The sequence below is a fragment of the Lynx canadensis genome, chromosome B1, assembly GCF_007474595.2.
Source record: "Lynx canadensis isolate LIC74 chromosome B1, mLynCan4.pri.v2, whole genome shotgun sequence".
Classification (NCBI taxonomy): Eukaryota; Metazoa; Chordata; class Mammalia; order Carnivora; family Felidae; genus Lynx; species Lynx canadensis.
The window spans coordinates 98,067,754-98,088,341 of record NC_044306.2 but is presented as its reverse complement, the minus strand read 5'-3'; positions in this window follow the sequence as shown (position 1 = coordinate 98,088,341).

The following is a 20,588-nucleotide window of genomic DNA, read 5'->3' as shown; positions in this document are numbered from 1 at the left end:
GATTTTTAGGGCAGTGAAACTTTTCTATATGATATTACTAGGGTGGGTTATATGTCATTATACATTGTCAAAAATCCACAGAATGTACAAAACCAAGAGTGAACCATCATGTGAACTATGGACATTGGATGATAATGATGTGTCCACATGGGTTCATCAATTATAACTTATGTACCTCTGTGGCGCGTAATGCTGTATTTTCTGCTCAATTCTGCTGTGAATTAAGATTGCCCTGAAAAATAAAATTTTAAAAAATTTTAAAAGATTATTTTCAATGGTATGAAAATTAAACAGGCCTTGCCAATATGCATATAATTCCCTAATAGGAATCTAGGCAGTGAGAAAAATGTCTTTATTAAGAAAAAATTAAATAATTATTGGTAAAGTGCAGCATTTTCCAAGGTACTTGTCAAAAGAAATTTTCCTTTAGGAAATAATTTTGAGAAACATATTATATTCTCTGTTAGAAAGCAACAGTGCATGTTCACTAATAAGTCCTGAAGTAACCTATTTAACTTTGTTTAACACAGTACTTATTTATTCAGCAAACCGTTATATTACATTTCCTTTGCAGGAGGTACTCTTCTAGGCATTTCTTTTTTCAAATGTTAACTCCTGATTAAAATCATAAGAATTGATTCAATTGAAATTCCCATAAGAACCATTTGAGGGAGCCACTATTATTATTATTCCCATTTTACAAATGAGAAAACGGTCACAAAGAAATTAAGTAAATTGTCCAAGTCAGCAGCTAGTAGTAATCTGTGGCTAGTATTCATCAAAGATGTGTAAACACGGAGTCAGTTTCTAACATAAAACCATAAAAATAAAATGTAACTCGTACTCTGATACACTTTAGTAATTAATGGTAAATCATGTAGTTTTCAAAAATGTTGCCTTTGGATTTTCTCAAATGGAAGCACCATCACCCTGGAGACAGGTGCCACAGAGATACGGTACTTCATAAACAGTAATTTTCCAAGATTTCAGAGGTAAGTGCTGAAGTTGAAATTTCAGTTTTGGTTAACTGAACTCTGAAGTCCATTCTCTTTGTAATACACTCTGCTTAAAAAAGTGAGATTTTTTCCACTTTACAAATGAAGATTACCAAGGAAGAGGGGAGGGGGTGATGTGCTTTAAGACTAGCAGGGATTTGAAGGTCAGTTGTAAAATTGTGTGAGACTCACTTCCGGGCTAAGGCACTTGGACATGATAGAATAAAAGAAAATGGTGATTCAGTGAGGGTGGTTTTTGTTTGTTTTGTTTTGTTTTTTTGATCAGGGAACAATCAAAGGAGTTCTCTGTAAAGGTAAATCTATACAATATGAACCATGCTTGGAATAAAGCAAGAATAGAATCTGGGAGAACTACAAAATTGTTAAATTAGCAGTGTGGTCTAAAATAAAAGGATGTCTGATTAAAATAACTTGTATTTCATGCCCCTCAATTATATACAAGGTTCATATATGTAACATTAGAGTTAAACATATCCACATGAAAACTGAGTACTTTTCTATTTACTCTTTACACATCTCTATTATCCCATTTCCTCTATAGTCAGAGTGATGTTCCTTCTTAGCATCATTTCATGGAGAGAATAGTAATTGCTCTTTTGGACCAGAGAGATTGTTACCCAATTGCACAAAATGGAGAAACATGTGCTATAAATCTACAAGGAATCCTTTGCTAACTTCTATTTGTCCTTTATCTACATCTTACAGTAAGTCCTTCTTGCTCTTAAAGCCATCTGTGCTCTTTTCAGCTTAAAGCAAACAAATACAAAAGAACATATCTTAAGGCAATTATATAGTGCTGTTTTCACATGATTAGGTCAACTTGACAAATACTCAAAACTGAAACAGAACTCCAATCCATGCTGCTCACAAGGGCATGCACGCAGCGTTAATGGACTTTTCAAGGCTGTGACAAGAACATGAAGCAAGAATCCCATGGAAAAAAAAAGAAAGGCAAATCTGAGGAATGGAAAGTCAATTTTGACCATGAAATATATATGCATAAACTTCTTAATGTGATTTTTAATACTGGATAACCAACCAAAAACAGCTACATATGTTCCCATCTTTGGGTACGAGTTCATTCAGTCTTAGAGAAAATGATCTCATGGGCCTACATACTCAGCCATGGACTTGCAGAACCCCTAGGACTGTTTTCAGGCAAGCTATCGTGCAAACAAGGTCAAGGCATTACAAGATCCCCATCCTGGCTTGGGGATAGGGTGCACATTTTGAGCCCATTTCTGCTGGCTCTGACAGCCTCTTAAGCTGCAGGCTGCATGAAGTTTCTATTCTCGTTTCCATTCTGTTGCTTTCAATGTTTTTGGAATCAGTTGAAGTCGAAACATCTTGGAAGTAAAGTTTGGTTTTTTGAACCCCCTGGTTTCAATTATTTTTAAATCTGACGCACAAACACTGCTTTTAAAGATATGTGACTAAAGTGCCAAATAAGGATCTTTTGATTTTTTGAAATACATGTGGTTGAAATTTGAGACCTGGCTGCTGCCAAGCTGCAGTTCAGGGAATAGAATACTGGCGCGAGAAAACGAGCTGTTGTTCAGAGGATAATCTTAGAAGGAACTGTCCTACAGAGGGAAAATGTAAATTTTCATGATTTAGCTTATGCTTGTGGGACAATTCCATAATCCTTTGTTAAACATGTAAAAGCTGAAATGCTGATTGTTGTTTTTGCAGGTTTTCAGTTTTCAGTTTCTCATATTTATAAGCTGGACTTAGATTGAATCCTTATAATAATTTTTAAAAATACATTTACAAGATACCAAGACACATTCATGCTAATTCAAACAGTCCCATATCTTTAAGTGTAACCTAAAGGTAATAGGTACTGATTTCTCTAAGAGAAAAGTACAGTAATTTAATAGACTCTTTCAGTGCAACTGGAACGGTGGTAAGATCATTTAGGCTAAAATGTTATTCAGGGGGAAAGTATCAAAGTATAACTTACCTGTTTGTGGCAAATATTATAAGCGAGTGTCTCCAATAACTTATACTAGAGCATTCACTGCAGAAGTCACTGTAGTTCATCATCTAGTATTTTAGTTAATGTTACACATAAAAAAGAAAAATCAGCACTATCATTTTTGACCAGCTAATGGTAGATGCCACATGTGGCAAAATAGACCAGAAACTCTTATATCAACTGGAAAGATACAAAAGTTGAAACTATATTGTGCTGCCAAAGAGGACCATGAAGAAATAGCAAAATCATACAAGAAAACTAACATGCAATAAAACCAAATAGGGGCAAAATTTAAGAATCATAACAGGAATGGAAAAAGTACTATTTAAATATTTCCAGAGTGTATTACCCAATTCTTAGAATTGGTTACCTCAGACAAATAGAAGAGCAAAGCAATACTTTTATTATTTTTTGTAATTCTGTATTGTTTGAATTACTTTTATAATAAGTTACTTTACAGTAACAAAAGAATATATGAAGAAAAATAACAAGTCTCTTTGGTAACTTATGTTAACTATGCAGTATAGGACATCAAATTTACAGATTAAATGCAAAGATTTAAGTCACCTAAGCAAAAGCATATAAAGCCTAAGATTACAGAGCTGAGTATCCAGATAAATTAATGCAATTTTTACTCTTTATCCAGATGATTTAATAGTATAAGGCACAACCATAAAGTCATTATCTACAAGTACTAAAGAAGGACAAAACAGACACATAACATGACTTAAATTCGTAAGTATTCACTTAGTAATCACATGGGAAATAATTGGAGAAAATAGCTGAGGGTAATAAGAGCATTTTATGAGTACTGTATGTTTATGAGAGAGTCTAGAATAGAAATTGTTATTTTAAGAACATTTTAAATGTTCTTAAGAGTGTTCCAGAAAAAAAAATACTATCTCAGAAATGTTTATTTAGAATAGATGAAGTTTGGTAAACTTAAAAGGATGACAGATTCAAATCAGATGTTTGGAAAGAGACAGGAAAGCAGACACTGATAAATGGTAAAAAAACAAAAACAAAAACAAAAACAAAAAAACCTGATAAATGAGGACTGAAAAAAATAACACCATGATTGAAGTCTAGGGCATTCATGCTATAGGAAAGCCCACTCTCCTCCAGATGCCTTATTTGGCATTTTTTTGAATACCTGTAGATGTATGAATCATGGTGAAAGTCATTATGTCCCTCTTCTTTTGACCTATTTTTACTCTCTCCCTAAACACGCAACTGGACCAGGAAGAATACGGGTTTAAAAAGTTTAAAATCCTCAAAGCAGACCATGATGAATGTCTTACTTGACCTTCTGAAGTTTAAGGATTTGATACAGTAGTATAATCTGTGGCGATCAATCTTGTTAAATCGCTATCCTGTAAGAGGAGCTATTATTCCATTATAAGAAACAGAATATCTTTGTTTTGTAAGTTGGCTAGTTTTATCATCTAATAATGCATGCATATCGTGTTGTTTATCACCAGACGGTGCTACATCTTAAGTAGATCCACATGCAGGTGACATTCTCCCATTGAGAACCACAGTCTATGAGTAAAGATTTCTAAGCCCTCCTGCCTAAAGGGGTTCATGGTCAGGCTTATACCACCTCTTTTCATGAACTATATTTAAGGTTATAACTATTGCTCCTATTTACTACACAGATATATACAAATCCTGAAGTTTAAGCAGGTTTGCTGTCCTTCATGCAGATATTACAAATCCATGTACTATAACTCCACTGGATGCCTAGAACAGTATGTGCCCTCTTTTGGGGCTGAAATAGGGGGGTTTATAAATAATTCTGGACTTTACAGGCAAAAACATACATATATTTCTTTTTCCTAGCTGAAGATAGAGAGTAAAACATGAAAATTTTCTATTCTCAAAATACAGAAATGATAATGGCTTTGTTTTTGTTTACAATATGGAGACAAACTGAACAGGTATATATCCATGAAGCAGAAAAATATATCTTAGAAAAAGAAAAAGAAAGAAAGCAATTGAAAATCTAGTAATACAGCCCATGAATATAGAGCCAAATTACAGGCTATGAGGTCACAGGTTAGACCTGCATAATCTGGAAGCCACATCTGTGCCTTCTTCCTATGAGAGGGAGCAGAAATAAACTACCAGACTATAGCCCCGCACAGATGCAAAGTTAGTGGTATGTGGCATAGATACGTGCTACTACACAGGCCGAGAGTTTTAAGCCAAACAGTTACCATGTTCAAGCCATGCACCTTATAAGCCTAGGGCAGAAACAAACATAGAACAATTATATAGACCACCAAAAACTCACATAGGATAGGTTTACAAATAATTATTTACAAAGAACAAAAGTACATGTATAACTGATGCAACAAATATTTATTGAGTACCTACTGTATGCTGGGCATTCTGCCAGTGCTAAGGAAACAACAGTGAAAAGAATCATGCCCTCATAGAGCATACATTATGCACAGCAGGAGTAAAAGCAAACACACAAAGCAAATAAATATGTAAGAGGGTTTACTGCCTCCAACAGGAGAGAATTTTAACCCAGGAAATCAAGCTAGTGAAGGAATATGAAAAGCTGTTAAGAGAACTAGGCTTAAATATCTCAGAGAGATTAAAAGAAAAATATTTTAAGAAAGAAAAATAAGTGATGATTAAACAGCAGACAGAAAAAAGAATAATTAGACATCTTAAAATTAAAAAGAGTCATTAGGGAAATTTTTAAAAACCTATAACTGTAGGCTTAAGAAAATTAAAGACCAGATTAATGAGTTGCAAGACAGGAATGATGGAATCTTTCTGAAACTAATGGAATGGGGGAGAAGGAGGAAGATCAAGAGACATGAGAAACTCTTTGAGAAGTATATATATCTGCCTAATTCCACAAAGAAAAGAAACAACAGAAAGATCACAAAGATGTAATAATAGTTGAAGATCTAAGGGCTGACATTTTCCCAGAACTAATGATGTCAATCTTCAGGTTAAACAACAACAACAACAAAAATCCACCAAATTTGTAATCCAAATCTCTATATGTCATAATGAAATTTGCTACTCTTGTCGGCAAAGAAAAATTTTTAAATTTTCCAGAAAAGGACTAATTTTCTATAAGGAAACTTCACCAGTTAGATTGATGGTAGACTTCTTATTCACAGAAATATGTCACAGAGGTCAGAAAATATATTTAGATGGCTCTGGGAAAATTACCTTGTACTTCATTAAATGCCTGGCCAGATTATCACTCAAGAGAGTGAATTAAGGACATTTTTAGAAACCAAGGACACAGAAATTTTTGTGAGTCCTTCACTGAAAAAAAAATTATAGAAGGCATAGTTCAGCAAAAAAAAAAAAAAAAACTGACATAGTAAGCCACAAAAATAAAGCTTTCATAACTTTCAAATAACTGATATTCCAAGACTCTCTTCTTTCATCACAGTCCTATGAAATTAAAAGACAGAAATCAGTAGAGCTAAAACAACAACAACAAAAAGAGAAAAATACCACATTCTTGAAAACCATAAAAATCCTATCCAAGTAATCCAGTAATCTATGAATTAAGAAAAGAAAACCACGTTACACTGGCCAGGGCCTCCAAAATGATTAACAGTTTGAGCAGTAGTGATGATAAAGTAGGTATCACTTTTTTAAATGCTTCTAAAGTTAAAAATTAAGTACAATGGTTTGCATTGAATTTTTGATAGATACTCACAAGCAGGTTTGGTGAAGTTCCCTGCTATTCTTAATAGGCACAGACACAAATACACATAGGCTTATGTATGTGGGTAAAATATTGAATGTTATTGAATGTCTTTTCTGAATCTATTTTGATGATCAACAGTTCTAATAGAGTAAGGAAGTATCAGTGATGAGTGGTAAAGTACTGATGTCAAATCTTCCTTGCATAAACACTATTAGTTTTGATGCAATTTTAAAATAACTTCACAAATACAACAAAATTAGATTATAAGACCTTTCAATGAGATGCCCAACATTAGTATTTGTAAAATTCCATTTATTCCTTTTACTAGATTTTTAATTTATCAAAAATGTTAATGAAAACTCATGGTAAATACTCAAACAATATAGTTAATACAGTGAAAAGTCTCTAGTCCCCATTTTCCTGTCCAGGTGCACTCTCTTTAACAGTTACTCTGCATCATTCTAGAATTGCCCATATAACCTGTATATTTTTAATTTTAATGTAAATTCACATAAATTTTAATACTATCTTGGGAACTGGTTTTTCTACTTGGAAATATATTTGAGATCTTTTGCTGTAAACACATGGACCTACTCTTTATTCTTTTTAGTGGCTGCATAATATTCCATGATATAGGTATACCATAGTTAAATAAAAAACATTAATTTCTAGTTTTGCTATCATAAATAGGGCTATAGAAAATATCTTTGTAGAAATGTCCTTGCATACATGTGCAAGATATACATGATAAATGCCTAGAAGTGAAATTACTAGGTCAAGTTAATGTACATTTATATTTTTATAGCTATGACAAGCTATTATTAAAAGAGATTAAAATAGGGATCCCTGGGTGGCTTAGTCAGTTAAGCATCCAACTTTTGATGTCAGCTTAGGTTATGATCTCATAGTTTGTGGGATCAAGCCCCATGGTGGGCTCTGTGCTGACAACACAGAGCCTGCTTGAGATTCTCTCCCTCTCTCCCTCTCTCTCTCTCTCTCTCTCTTTCTCTGCCCCTGCCTGTGCTCTCTCTCTCTCCCTCAAAATAAATAAACTTAAAAAAAACGAGGTTAAAATAATTGTGACTTCACCACCTTTGAATAAGAACTATTATTTCTCCATTCTATATATTTACATACTATACATCAATAGATCCTAGTCTTTAAGATAATAAATCAAGCTCTTATTAGCTTAATTTTTACTTCTTTAAATATGAGCAATATTATGCAATTTAATGTGAAAGTAGTCCATTTGCATTTCTTTTGGGTAGATTGGTTATCCAATATTAAAAATCACATCAAAACCTATATACATAATATGTCATGATCACAATTGATTTTCTGTTCCTCAGATGTGTCCTTTATGGTGTGGGGGTGTGTGGAGGGATTCTTGCATCATGTTCTTGTCACAACTTTAAAAGGCTATCCAGGCTGTTCTGTATCAGCATGGTGTGGAGTTCGGTTTCAGGTTCGGGTATTTCTCAAGTTGATCTAATCATGTGAAAACACCACCATTTCATTGCCTTAAGAGTTATTCTTTTGTGTTTGTTGGCTTTAAAATATTAAGCTGAAAAGAGCCCAGGTACCTTTAAGAAAAAGGAGGCCTTATTATAAGATGCAGATATAGTACATATAGCAGTTGGCTAAGGATTCCTCGTAGATTTATAGCACATACTTCCCCAAATATTTAGTCCAATAGTGTAGCAACAGTTCTCTCTTCCCAAAGAGAAGCAAGAAGGAATTTCACTGCCTGTTCATGTCTTTTACAAAATTTTCCAATATGTTATTGGTCTTTTTCTTATTGATTTGTTATGTGCTTAACTAATAAATAAGAATACATATTACAAAAGATATATATTAAAATTTTTTAAAAAAGAGGAATAAGCAAGAAGTGAAGAGGAAGAAGGAAAAAGAAAAGGAGGAAAAGAAGATGAGGAAGCAGTCACCTCTTATAGGAACTGACGTTTTTCCACTGACTCTCCTAAATACTGGATCCCTGATTCTTGCTGCTCTCTTTACCTACTCTTGGTAAAGTAGTATGCCTACTACTTTAGAATGGGCATAACATTTTATCTCTACCATCTTAACGGGGGGGGGGACTTCTTTATTACTTCCAAATTACAAATCAACAAGTTAGTTATCTGGGCCTGATTCTTTCAAGGTAGTGAATTTCTTTAAATATTTTGAACAGTTGAGCACTTACTGACATAAAATAAAACTCGTGGGGCACCTAGGTGACTCAGTTGGTTAAGCTTCTGACTCCTGATTTCCATTAAGGCCATGATCTCAAGGTTTGTGGGTTTCAGCCCCACATCCAGCTCTGTGCTGACAGTGAGGAGCCTGCTTGGAATTTTGTCTCCCTTTCTCTCTGTTCCTCCCATTTGCGCACTCTCTCTCTTTCTCTCTCAAAAATAAATAAATAAATAAACATTTTAAAATTAATACATAAATTAATTAAAATTCATAATTAATTACTATATTTTATTAACCTATTGAGTTCTGTCAGTATGCAGGTCTTCTCAGAGTTAAATTTTCCACAGAAAATACATAAAATGGCTTTTAGACATAAAACGGCTTTTTGGTTATACTTGTATTTCAAAGGGGAACAATGTACTGAAGTTTATCAGCTTTAGAACCTTTTGGTCCTACAACTGAGAGTATATATAAGCCAGCACCTAGGCCTTCACTTTTCTAAATAACACAACTAGATGACATCATGTTTTGTTTTGTTTTTAATTTCTCAAAGCTTTGAAAAAGTACACTGAATATATAGTCATATCCCTTTATTAGTTACAGATGCAATTATATAGTTTGAAGGCTTAAAATTGGTATTTCCTTTTTGTATTTTATTTAGTATAATAAACAAAATGGATAAACATGACTACACTAAAAAATAAGTATAAATGAAATATCATAACCAAGTAGTCAGACTATGCTGCAAAATTTGCAGTCACTGCAGCATAAATTTCAAAATATCTATTGATAATTACCACAGAAGGAAGCAAAGACTATTCCATTAGGACACACATCCTCAGGAAGAATGAGAATGTGATCATCTACATGGCTAAAGCAAACAGTAGTACAAAAGGGATTTTCCTTACAAGTTATATTTCTGGTCTCTAAAATATGAAAGAGTTAATTTTTTTTTAATGTACAGAAACATTTTCTGAAGCCCTATAAAGTAATGCACTTTAAAGAAAAAGTCACGGAAATTTAATTATATAATTAACAGATGTTTATTTAAATAAGTTTGGACAAAAGGGGAGAAATTATTTCAAAGACACAGCTTGTAAATATTTACGTAAAAACAGTTTTCTGGTCATTAAACTATTTTTAATGAAAATAAAGGAGATAGGAAAACTATATCAAGGTCAGGACACCTGGGTGGCTCAGTTGGTTAAGTGCTGGACAGCTCTTGCCCGTTGAGGGTTTTGAGCCCCACATTGGGCTGACAGTACAGAGCCTGCCTTGGATTCTCCCTCTCCTTCTCTGTGACCCTCCCCTCACTCACATGTGTGCACTCCCTCTTTCTCTCTCTCTCTCTCTCTCTCTCTCTCTCTCTTTTAAAATAAATAAATAAACTTAAAAAAACTATCAAGGTCAAGCTGCTTGAAGAAATATAATTGTCTTATATGTGTGCACATGTGTGCACTCCCTCTCTCTCTCTCTCTTGAAATAAATAAATAAACTTAAAATAAAGAACTATCAAGGTCAAGCTGCTTGAAGAAATATAATTCCTCAAAGGTTTTGATTTAAATCTGTAGCTTAGACGATTTCCTCAAAAAAAGTAACAGATATTAAGACACATGAGACACATTTTCTGAACCACACTCAAATTAACCACATTTACCACTAAGAAAGTCAACATCTAAGATACATAGCACCTGGGAAGTAAAATGGGGTAGTCTGTGTTTACTATAATACAGTGTGCTAAGAGCAACACTCACATACACAATAGAATTTAGTCCCATTGTGGATGTACATGTTTAGAAATGGCATTGAAGCCTTTTCCTATTCTCTCTTACTCTCCCCAAAAATGGCTCACCTGGGATCATAGGGATTTGGCCCCATAGGCTTAAGTTCTCAAATCTCTGCTCGTATGTTCTACACATACTTGCTGTTACTGTTAAGTTTTAATAAAATATATGCATGGTCCAAATCAGCCTGTGTTTACTATTTACCTTTAGTGAAAATAATATTCTATAGGCAGATTAATTTAGAAAACTCTGAGTTACGAAGTCATCCCTGACACACTCAAACTCAGTTATCCTTGCTGCCTTCCTTCATTTCAAGAGTAAATTCAAAATGGTTTAAGTAATTTGAGCTTAGTTTGGGCACAGTTCACAACTCCAATGACTATGGCTCAATATATTACTACATCTGTAAATTCAAACTAAACAATAATAGGGGCCCCTGAGTGACTCAGTTTAAGCATCTGACTTGGTTTCAGCTCAGGCCACGATCTCACAGTTTCATGAGTTTGAGCACAGAGCCTGCGTGGAATTCTCTCTCTCCCTCTCTGCCCCTCCCCCACTCATGCAGTTTTTGTCTCTCTCAAAAATAAATAAACTTGAAAAATAAATAAACAATGATAGCACAGTGATTATAAAGATGAAGGAATAGTCCTTAAGTTCCTTACTTTACCTTATTACCAATATTACCTTAATATTACCTTAATATTGTAATTCCACACACAAATCACTCTGAATCTTGAATTTATTTTCTTAAAGGCATTCTTCATTTATTTTTCAAAAAAAGTACTTTTATGAAATTAAAAAGTATTAATCCATTAATTGCATTTTTTATTTTATACTGGCATGAATTATACTCATAATTCAGTATGAGGAAATTTCTGTCTGCATTTATTTTTCTGTTATTAGTATCTTTTGCATTTCATATTTTTACTAAAAATAATTTTGTTATATAAGAAATACTATAAAGTGATCCACTTTAAGGGTCATTTACATTAGACACAGCACTGTTCCATGGTTTTATTAAGCAAGTATATGCACTTTAAGCAACTATTTACTTGGTAAATGTTTAAATGTTTTAAGAATGAAAAAAACTTAATAAAGTTTAAATTAATCTGAGAAATAAACAAAGTGCTAATAATATATTAGTGAAAGTTCAGAGAAAATAAAGACTGAAATTTGACAGGGCTAACTGGATAAAATCACAGATGTAAAAAATAAGCAAGCTGCAATCATGATAAAGGATATAATATCAGAAGTGTATGTTATAATGAGGAGGACATGATAAACTCGAAAACTGGCCTCATCACTAATTAGATCTAACATAAAAGTGACTTTCCTCAAAAGAAACTAAATTTATAGATTCCATAAATCTAGCCTTTTACAAATATCATCAGAAAGCCAGAGGGGAAACTTGTGTCAAAATCTTATACCCTTATTATCAATTATATATCAATCTTCCAAGAGATGAATTACTATACTCATTAAGTATTATACCTAAGAATAGGGTTACTAATTTGTTTGAAATTAAACCAATAATGAATAATTTAAATGCCTTTAATAACACATTCTTTAGTATTTAAACCTGTTATATGACTTCAGAGATGTTAATAACAAATAATTTAATTATTTTAACAAAACTTTACTGAAAATTTATTAGGCATTAGTAAGATATATCAACAGTCTTTAAAAGTCCATTTTTCAACCAAAGTAAAAAGAGTGGGAGATAAAACGATAGCATGAGAAGATTACATTACATTACCAGATCTCAACTGCAAAGTATGTGGTATGCAAAACTTAATTAAATTCCATTGTTTTCTCATCAGAGCAAAATGTCTTAACTTTTTATTTATTTATTTATTTATTTATTTATTTATTTATTTATTTATTTAGAATACCCTGGGTTTGCAAGTGTGGTGTCCTTAATAAATATATTGTTTCTGATCTTCTCAATGTTTGCTCTTCAACAAGATTTATAAACCTCTTCCACCATTACAAAGCAGTTGCCTTAAATATACCATTCAGTGGTTGAACACAAATCCAAAGAACTGTCATAGCAAGATGTTTGGGTATCCCCAGGACTGGGCTAAGATGTTAGAATAATTCCAGAGTTCTTTCAACATTAAAAAAATAAATTCTTAATCTATGTATTTCTCAAAAACATTTTAAAATTATGGGTTTTGGGGGCACCTGGATGGCTCAGTTGGTTAAGCATCCAACTTCCACTCAGGTCATGATCTCATGGTTTGTGAATTCAAGAACTAACTGCATTGGGCTCTGTGCTGACAGCCAGGAGCCTGGAGCCTGCTTCAGATTCTATGTCTCCCTCTCTCTCTGCCCTTCCCCTGTTTGCACTCTGTCTCCTTCTGAAAAATAATACAACATTAAAAAAAATTATGGACTTTGAATGATTTCAAAAACTCTCTATTATCAGGAATTTCTGGTGCAATGACTTGCTGGCTGAAATTCCAACAAGTCACTTAACCTTATTAAACCAAAGTTTCTTAAAATTACCCATGGGGGAGGGGAAGGAAAAAAAAAAAAAAGAGGTTAGAGTGGGAGAGAGCCAAAGCACAAGAGACTCTTAAAAACTGAGAACATTTAGGCTCTTTCCATAATTTGGCTATTGTTGAGAGTGCTGCTATGAACATTGGGGTACAAGTGCCCCTATGCATCAGTACTCCTGTATCCCTTGGGTAAATTCCTAGCAGTGCTATTGCTGGGTCATAGGGTAGGTCTATTTTTAATTTTCTGAGGAACCTCCACACTGCTTTCCAGAGCGGCTGCACCAATTTGCATTCCCACCAACAGTGCAAGAGGGTTCCCGTTTCTCCACATCCTCTCCAGCATCTATAGTCTCCTGATTTGTTCATTTTGGCCACTCTGACTGGCGTGAGGTGATACCTGAGTGTGGTTTTGATTTGTATTTCCCTGATAAGGAGCGACGCTGAACATCTTTTCATGTGCCTGTTGGCCATCTGGATGTCTTCTTTAGAGAAGTGTCTATTCATGTTTTCTGCCCATTTCTTCACTGGGTTATTTGTTTTTCGGGTGTGGAGTTTGGTGAGCTCTTTATAGATTTTAGATACTAGCCCTTTGTCCGATATGTCATTTGCAAATATCTTTTCCCATTCCGTTGGTTGCCTTTTAGTTTTGTTGGTTGTTTCCTTTGCTGTGCAGAAGCTTTTTATCTTCATAAGGTCCCAGTAATTCACTTTTGCTTTTAGTTCCCTTGCCTTTGGGGATGTGTCGAGTAAGAGATTGCTACGGCTGAGGTCAGAGAGGTCTTTTCCTGCTTTCTCCTCTAAGGTTCTGATGGTTTCCTGTCTCACATTTAGGTCCTTTATCCATTTTGAGTTTATTTTTGTGAATGGTGTGAGAAAGTGGTCTAGTTTCAACCTTCTGCATGTTGCTGTCCAGTTCTCCCAGCACCATTTGTTAAAGAGGCTGTCTTTTTTCCATTGGATGTTCTTTCCTGCTTTGTCAAAGATGAGTTGGCCATACGTTTGTGGGTCTAGTTCTGGGGTTTCTATTCTATTCCATTGGTCTGTGTGTCTGTTTTTGTGCCAATACCATGCTGTCTTGATGATGACAGCTTTGTAGTAGAGTCCATCAACTGATGAATGGATAAAGAAATTGTGGTATATATACACAATGGAATACTACGTGGCAATGAGAAAAAATGAAATATGGCCTTTTGTAGCAACGTGGATGGAACTGGAGAGTGTAATGCTAAGTGAAATAAGCCATACAGAGAAAGACAGATACCATATGGTTTCACTCTTATGTGGATCCTGAGAAACTAACAGGAACCCATGGGGGAGGGGAAGGAAAAAAAAAAAAAAAAGAGGTTAGAGTGGGAGAGAGCCAAAGCATAAGAGACTGTTAAAAACTGAGAACAAACTGAGGGTTGATGGGGGGTGGGAGGGAGGGGAGGGTGGGTGATGGGTATTGAGGAGGGCACCTTTTGGGATGAGCACTGGGTGTTGTATGGAAACCAATTTGTCAATAAATTTCATATTAAAAAAAAAAACTGAGAACAAACTGAGGGTTGATGGGGGGTGGGAGGGAGGGGGGGATGGGTATTGAGGAGGGCACCTTTTGGGATGAGCACTGGGTGTTGTATGGAAACCAGTTTGACAATAAATTTCATATATTGAAAAAATATATATAAAAAAAATAAAAGCCATTCCTAGAAAAAAATTAGCAAATGATATCTCTGTTCCTAGATTGTTATGATTGAGAAAATGAATCTAAAGACAAAGATAGATTGGGCAAAAAATTACTTTTTTAAAGATAAAATCTCAAGATAAATAAAGACATTAGGTTAGCAAATCTCTAAACATAATTTAAGACAACAAAAGAACCTTCCATCTATAGTTGCTAAATTAGCGCTTAAATGCTCACCAGAGTGACCAACCTTCTTTACTCAAAATCATTACAAATTAAATATTTCTACAATGACTTAGATGAATCTCTTTAGAAAGATATTCCCTATATGAACCATATTAAATATGGAAGATGAAAAAGTTCTGGAGATAGAAAATTCTGGTGTTGATTGTGGAAAATAATGTGATATATATAATGCCACTGAACTGTACACTTAAAAATGCTTAAAATGGTAATTTTTATGTTATGTGTATTTTACCACAATTTTTAAAAGCAATACAAAATGTAAATGCCTGGGGAGGAGGTTAAGGAGATAACATAAATAAAAAGGCAGTTTGAGTATAATAGGTAAGTGGGTGGTGGATTGGTAGGGGTCATATTGGTGAACTCATGCCCTGTTCTTCAACAACTATTTACTGAGAGATTAGAGGTTAATTTATGTGATAATTTATTAAACATCTATAGCCAGATATTCTTCCAGGGACTCAGATTACTTCAAACCACAAACCAGTTCTTCATGGAACTCCATGGAACAGTTAATTCTTCGTGAGTCTTCATGGAATTTACATTCTAGCAAATGTGTATAGTGGGCAATTTTTGCAGTTCTCATCAATTTTGGCCATGTGGGAAGGTCTTCTTGATATTGCCAGATCTTTCATACTTTTCAAGAGAAGCCAAAAATCTGGTAATTTAAATAAAATCTTCCAATTTTGAATGTTGGAAACTAATTCAATTGTTAAACACACACACACACACACACACACACACACACACACACACACACAAAACCACTGTATGGGCCAAACATCCAAAGAACAAAACCAGGTTTGGGGCTATCATTTGCAACTTCAAAGAGGAATGCTATCTAATGTTCAGTTATTTCATTTAGATCTAACATGGTATGATTAGTTCAGAGTGTCTGTCTAACCCTTTAAGAGGGTTTTTCAGGTTAGCTCTTTCACTAATTTTGTAGTAGTATTTTTCTTACTTATGTTAAAGTAAAATTATACCCAAGAGTAGGGAGAATAAGGCTGAAATATCACAAAAAAACTATCCTCAGCATATTATGTATCACATCTATAATTCTGGAAGAACGCAACATACTGCTTTCCGACAGCACAATGACCAAGACCACCCCAGATATGCATTACACAACCCTAAGCTGTGTTTGTTCAGAAGAGAAACAGAAGAAAATTTATGAGCCTTACTATAGCTCATATCAATTTATTCCATGCACCAGAATACTTTTTCATTTTGCAGGTGGTGCTTTAAAGCTTGTATTGTAGATTTTAAAATATCATTCCTAAGAATCCTAAGCCCCAAAGACCCATCAATTAACTCTGCATTATCAAACATTTTAAAACCAATCATTTAGCTCTTCTGTGCATGCTTAAGCAAATGGTAACAAGCTTTTCCATAATAAATTAAGAGTTTTTTCAAAAGTTAAGATAGGTGTATGTTCAAGCTTTGTTATGTATGTTGACAGGGTGATCTGGGTTATAAGAAATTCTTTATTGTGCATTTTAAAGAATTACCTTTCTGTGGGGAATCCATTAATTTCTTTCTGTCATCCTCCTCCCCCTCTCTAAGCCACCCACTAATCTAAGCATTCTTGAACACGAACCTTGTAAGTGTTTCTTCATGCATGTGCAGTATATTGGGTAACTAAATGAAATGCAGCTGGGAAATATGAAGTAGACATTGAAATGACTCATTAGGCAGCTGCATAGAATAGACAGAAGAAAGTGGCAGAAAAATCTACCATGAAGATGCCTGGGGTCATACATACCATTTCCAGTGGATAACTAGAGGCAACATTAAATAAAGCTCTGAGGAAGAATATGGAGCTTTAAGGTCCTAATGCTAGACAATATAGAAATTATATTTACTAAAATTATTTATTTGTTGATAAATTTCATACCATAAACCACTGAATCTGAGACTGTAATTAACAGAAACAAAACTGGGGTACGAATGATTAAAACAAACGAGCTACTGATATTTTAGAGGTCACTGATTAACAGGGACCTTGGAATCCCAAATTATTTGTTATTTTACTTTGTTTCTTAGCCCTAAAACCTGGGAAAGTTGATACAACATGTAAATCATGAAATCTGATGCCTTGAAATCTTGTTTATTTTTTAAATTCATTTATTTATTTAGAGAGACAGAAACAGAAAGAGTGAGCGTGCACGCAAGCACATGAACAAGGAAGGGACAGAGACACAGGGAGAAGAGGAGAGAGAATCCCAAGCAGGTTCTGCACTGTCAGGGTGGAGACTGATTCGGTGCTTGAACCGATGAACCATGAGATCATGACCTTAGCCTAAGTCAGGAGTTAGAGGCTTAACCGACTGAGCCACCCAGGTGCTCTGAAACCCTGTATTTAATTTGAGTTTAGCCTTTTTCTACCTAGATGAATGAGCCTGTCCCCTAATCAAAAATTAAATTTGAATAATATAGACTGCATAAAGCTATTTTTTCAAGGATTCAATTATATTAATTGATGAAAAAGTAGCATTTTTTGAAACTAGACCAATTTCATTACTTAATCATTCATTAGCTGCCTGACATTAGAAAAATATTTAATGTCTTTAAACCTCAAGTTATTCTTCTAAGAAAGTAGTAAGATAATATATACACTTCAGCAATTATGAAGTGGAATAATATATGTAATGTGTTAGCACAATGACTGTTTATTATATAGTACAAAAGTTAATTATCACTAGTAAATGAAAGTACCTGGAGAATAGTTCATGTTCCAAAAGTCTTAGTCAAATCTGACTATGAATAATAAAAGGATAATTTATGTTAAGGGCAGTCATACATACTTTTTCTTTTCCAATTATGGCCTACACATATTTGGAGTTTCTAATGATAACCAGGATGAACAGCTATAGCAGTAATGCTACACACACACACACACACACACACACACACACACACACGTGTACACAATCTTAACTAAGGATTTTAATATTAAAATAGTATTTTAATAAGGTCACTATAGCTAAATATCCTAAGAAAAAGAGGAAAGGTATTATGATATGAATTTAAGAAAGCATTAGCTAAAATAGGCTAAGAGAAAAAGTCTTGTAGAGTTGCCAGTAAACACTGGAAAGCTAGCCTATAAGAACTGAGAAAATAAAAATACTAATTTGAGAAACATAGCACAGACTGCAGCCACATGGCCTGGTTTGTCTCTTGTCTGTAACACTTCTGGCAGCCTCTCTTTTTCAGGTCTACAGATCACTTGGTGAACACTGCTATCCAATCAGCTCTCTAATGCCATGTCACCTCTCCAATTAGAACATGTTCAAGATGCACACATGTCCTAACCATTTAAGTACAAATGTTGTCTAGGTTAAAATCTCTCTAAAATTAGGAGTCGACCCACTCCTCCAGGTTTAGTTCTCATTCCACCCTACAGAGCACTAAACTCCAAGCACATGGGCCACGCATCCTGCGGAAGCAAAGCACTTCCTAAGCATCCGCATTTCCTTCTCTTCCACATTCAGTTCTTTCTCCCCCAAATGCCTGCTTTTCTGTCTTTACTTGTTTGAATCCCCAGCTAATTGAAAGAATCTTGAGAACAAGTAGTATTTACATACCTTTATACATAACTTGCTTTAGCTAACAAAATGCTTTCATCTGCTCCCTCATCCCCCCCAAATCTAGTGTCAACTGAGTTTTGCAATAGGCACTCTGAGAGATGCTGTAGGTAAACTTCTAAAATATATTTGCTGAATTCAATTAACTCTTCCGCTCTAAAGATAACATGCTTTAGCTATCATGTACTTAAAACAGTAGAATTCTGGTTTTATTTGGGTGTGTGCACTTGTTTTAAATGTACAAATGTATTTTCAAAAAGACCTATGATGCAGTAACTTCCTTATAGCAACAACTACTATCTAAATAGGAAAAAAAAGAATATTTTAAAATTCATCTATAAGGTGACAATAAAATTTCTACATTATTGTTACACTGGACTTCATTTTATAAAACAAAAGAAAATCATTCATTATTCAAAATACACCAAAAAATAAAAACAGGAATATAAAATCAAGCTGGCACAAACGGTGCTGTGTATAGAGAATGGAGTCAGGATAAATTGGGTAAAACTTCACTTTGCAACAAGTAAAAAAATCTTTTTGACTTCATGTAATTTTTTATACATTTCAATATAAATCAAGTATATGAAATCATCTTGATTACTGCCATCATGCTTAATCAACATTCCTTTGCAATGTAATCCTTTCCATTTCTCCATTTAAACTTTTCCAGGTCTAACCTGGAACTCCTCTATTATTAATAAAACATGAAGTGAATTAGTATATTTTAATTTTTCCCTAAATTTGCCCCCACTGGCAACGATCTATCATTTGCTTGATATGGGGTTCATAAATGTTTACATGTAACAAAAAGCAAGAAAAACTATGTAAAAATATAACAAATATACTACAGAGCATCTACAAATCTAGAAAAATGGAAAGCTAGCATATTTTTGTACTTTTCTCAGTTTAACAGTTGAACCCATTTTCTTAAGCTTAAAGATATTTGACATGAAAAAGTGTCTAGAGGTTCGAACAAAAAATACATTAAGCATGTTAATGGGAATTTAACAAATATACTTTAAAATAAGTTTATGCAATGTTTACTAATCAACTGGACAGTCTTTAAGTATACTCCACAAAAAAAAAAAAAACTACCCACAAGTAACTGGACATTGTTTTTAAATTCTTGAGATAGATTATTCTCCAAATCTCATTTATTTTAGCTCCAGGAAACACTGTCACCAAAAGTAGCCACAAGTAAGTGATTGGTTACATATTATATACTTCTTTTAAAAATGACCTATTTTTTCATGACATGCAAATGTCCAACATACTGGCCTATATGTAGATTTTTCAAATATTCAAATGTTTAGCACTGACAGTTTGAAAATATATGATGTTTCCTTTTTCCATTATTAAATTATTTTTGCTTTTTAAATATTATATTTTTATACATTTATTATTTTAAAATCTATATTCCATTATGATGCACTAAGGAAATGAAGAACAAAAATTTCTATACTTATTTCACAAAAATTACATATTTTTACCTAGGAGACAATAAAGAGTTACTGAAGTTACATTTAACTTAAAAGTTTAATGTGGGCTTATTTAAATAAAATTCTATTGTGTACAACTGACTTCATTTCTTTGACTCATCATTAACATAAAGTATAAGTAGTATCTACTTGACATCAACAAGCTGATAAGAAGATTAAGGAATCTTGTTTCATTTCCAATTCTTTTGTCTATAAGCAATCAAATGTTTTTATCATCATTTGTTTCTTTTATGGAAGCTTTTAATTTTATCATGAAGTTGGAATCTACTTGGCTATACTGGCTACAGTAGAACACTGAGTCCATTCACATTTAAGACATTTTTTAAAATATTCATAATATTTTTTAGGTCACTAAGTCTCAAAAATCACGGTCTCCCAAGAGCAGGAGTCAAGGCAAGAGAAAACATATCGAAAACATTTCTTCCCTCCTGGC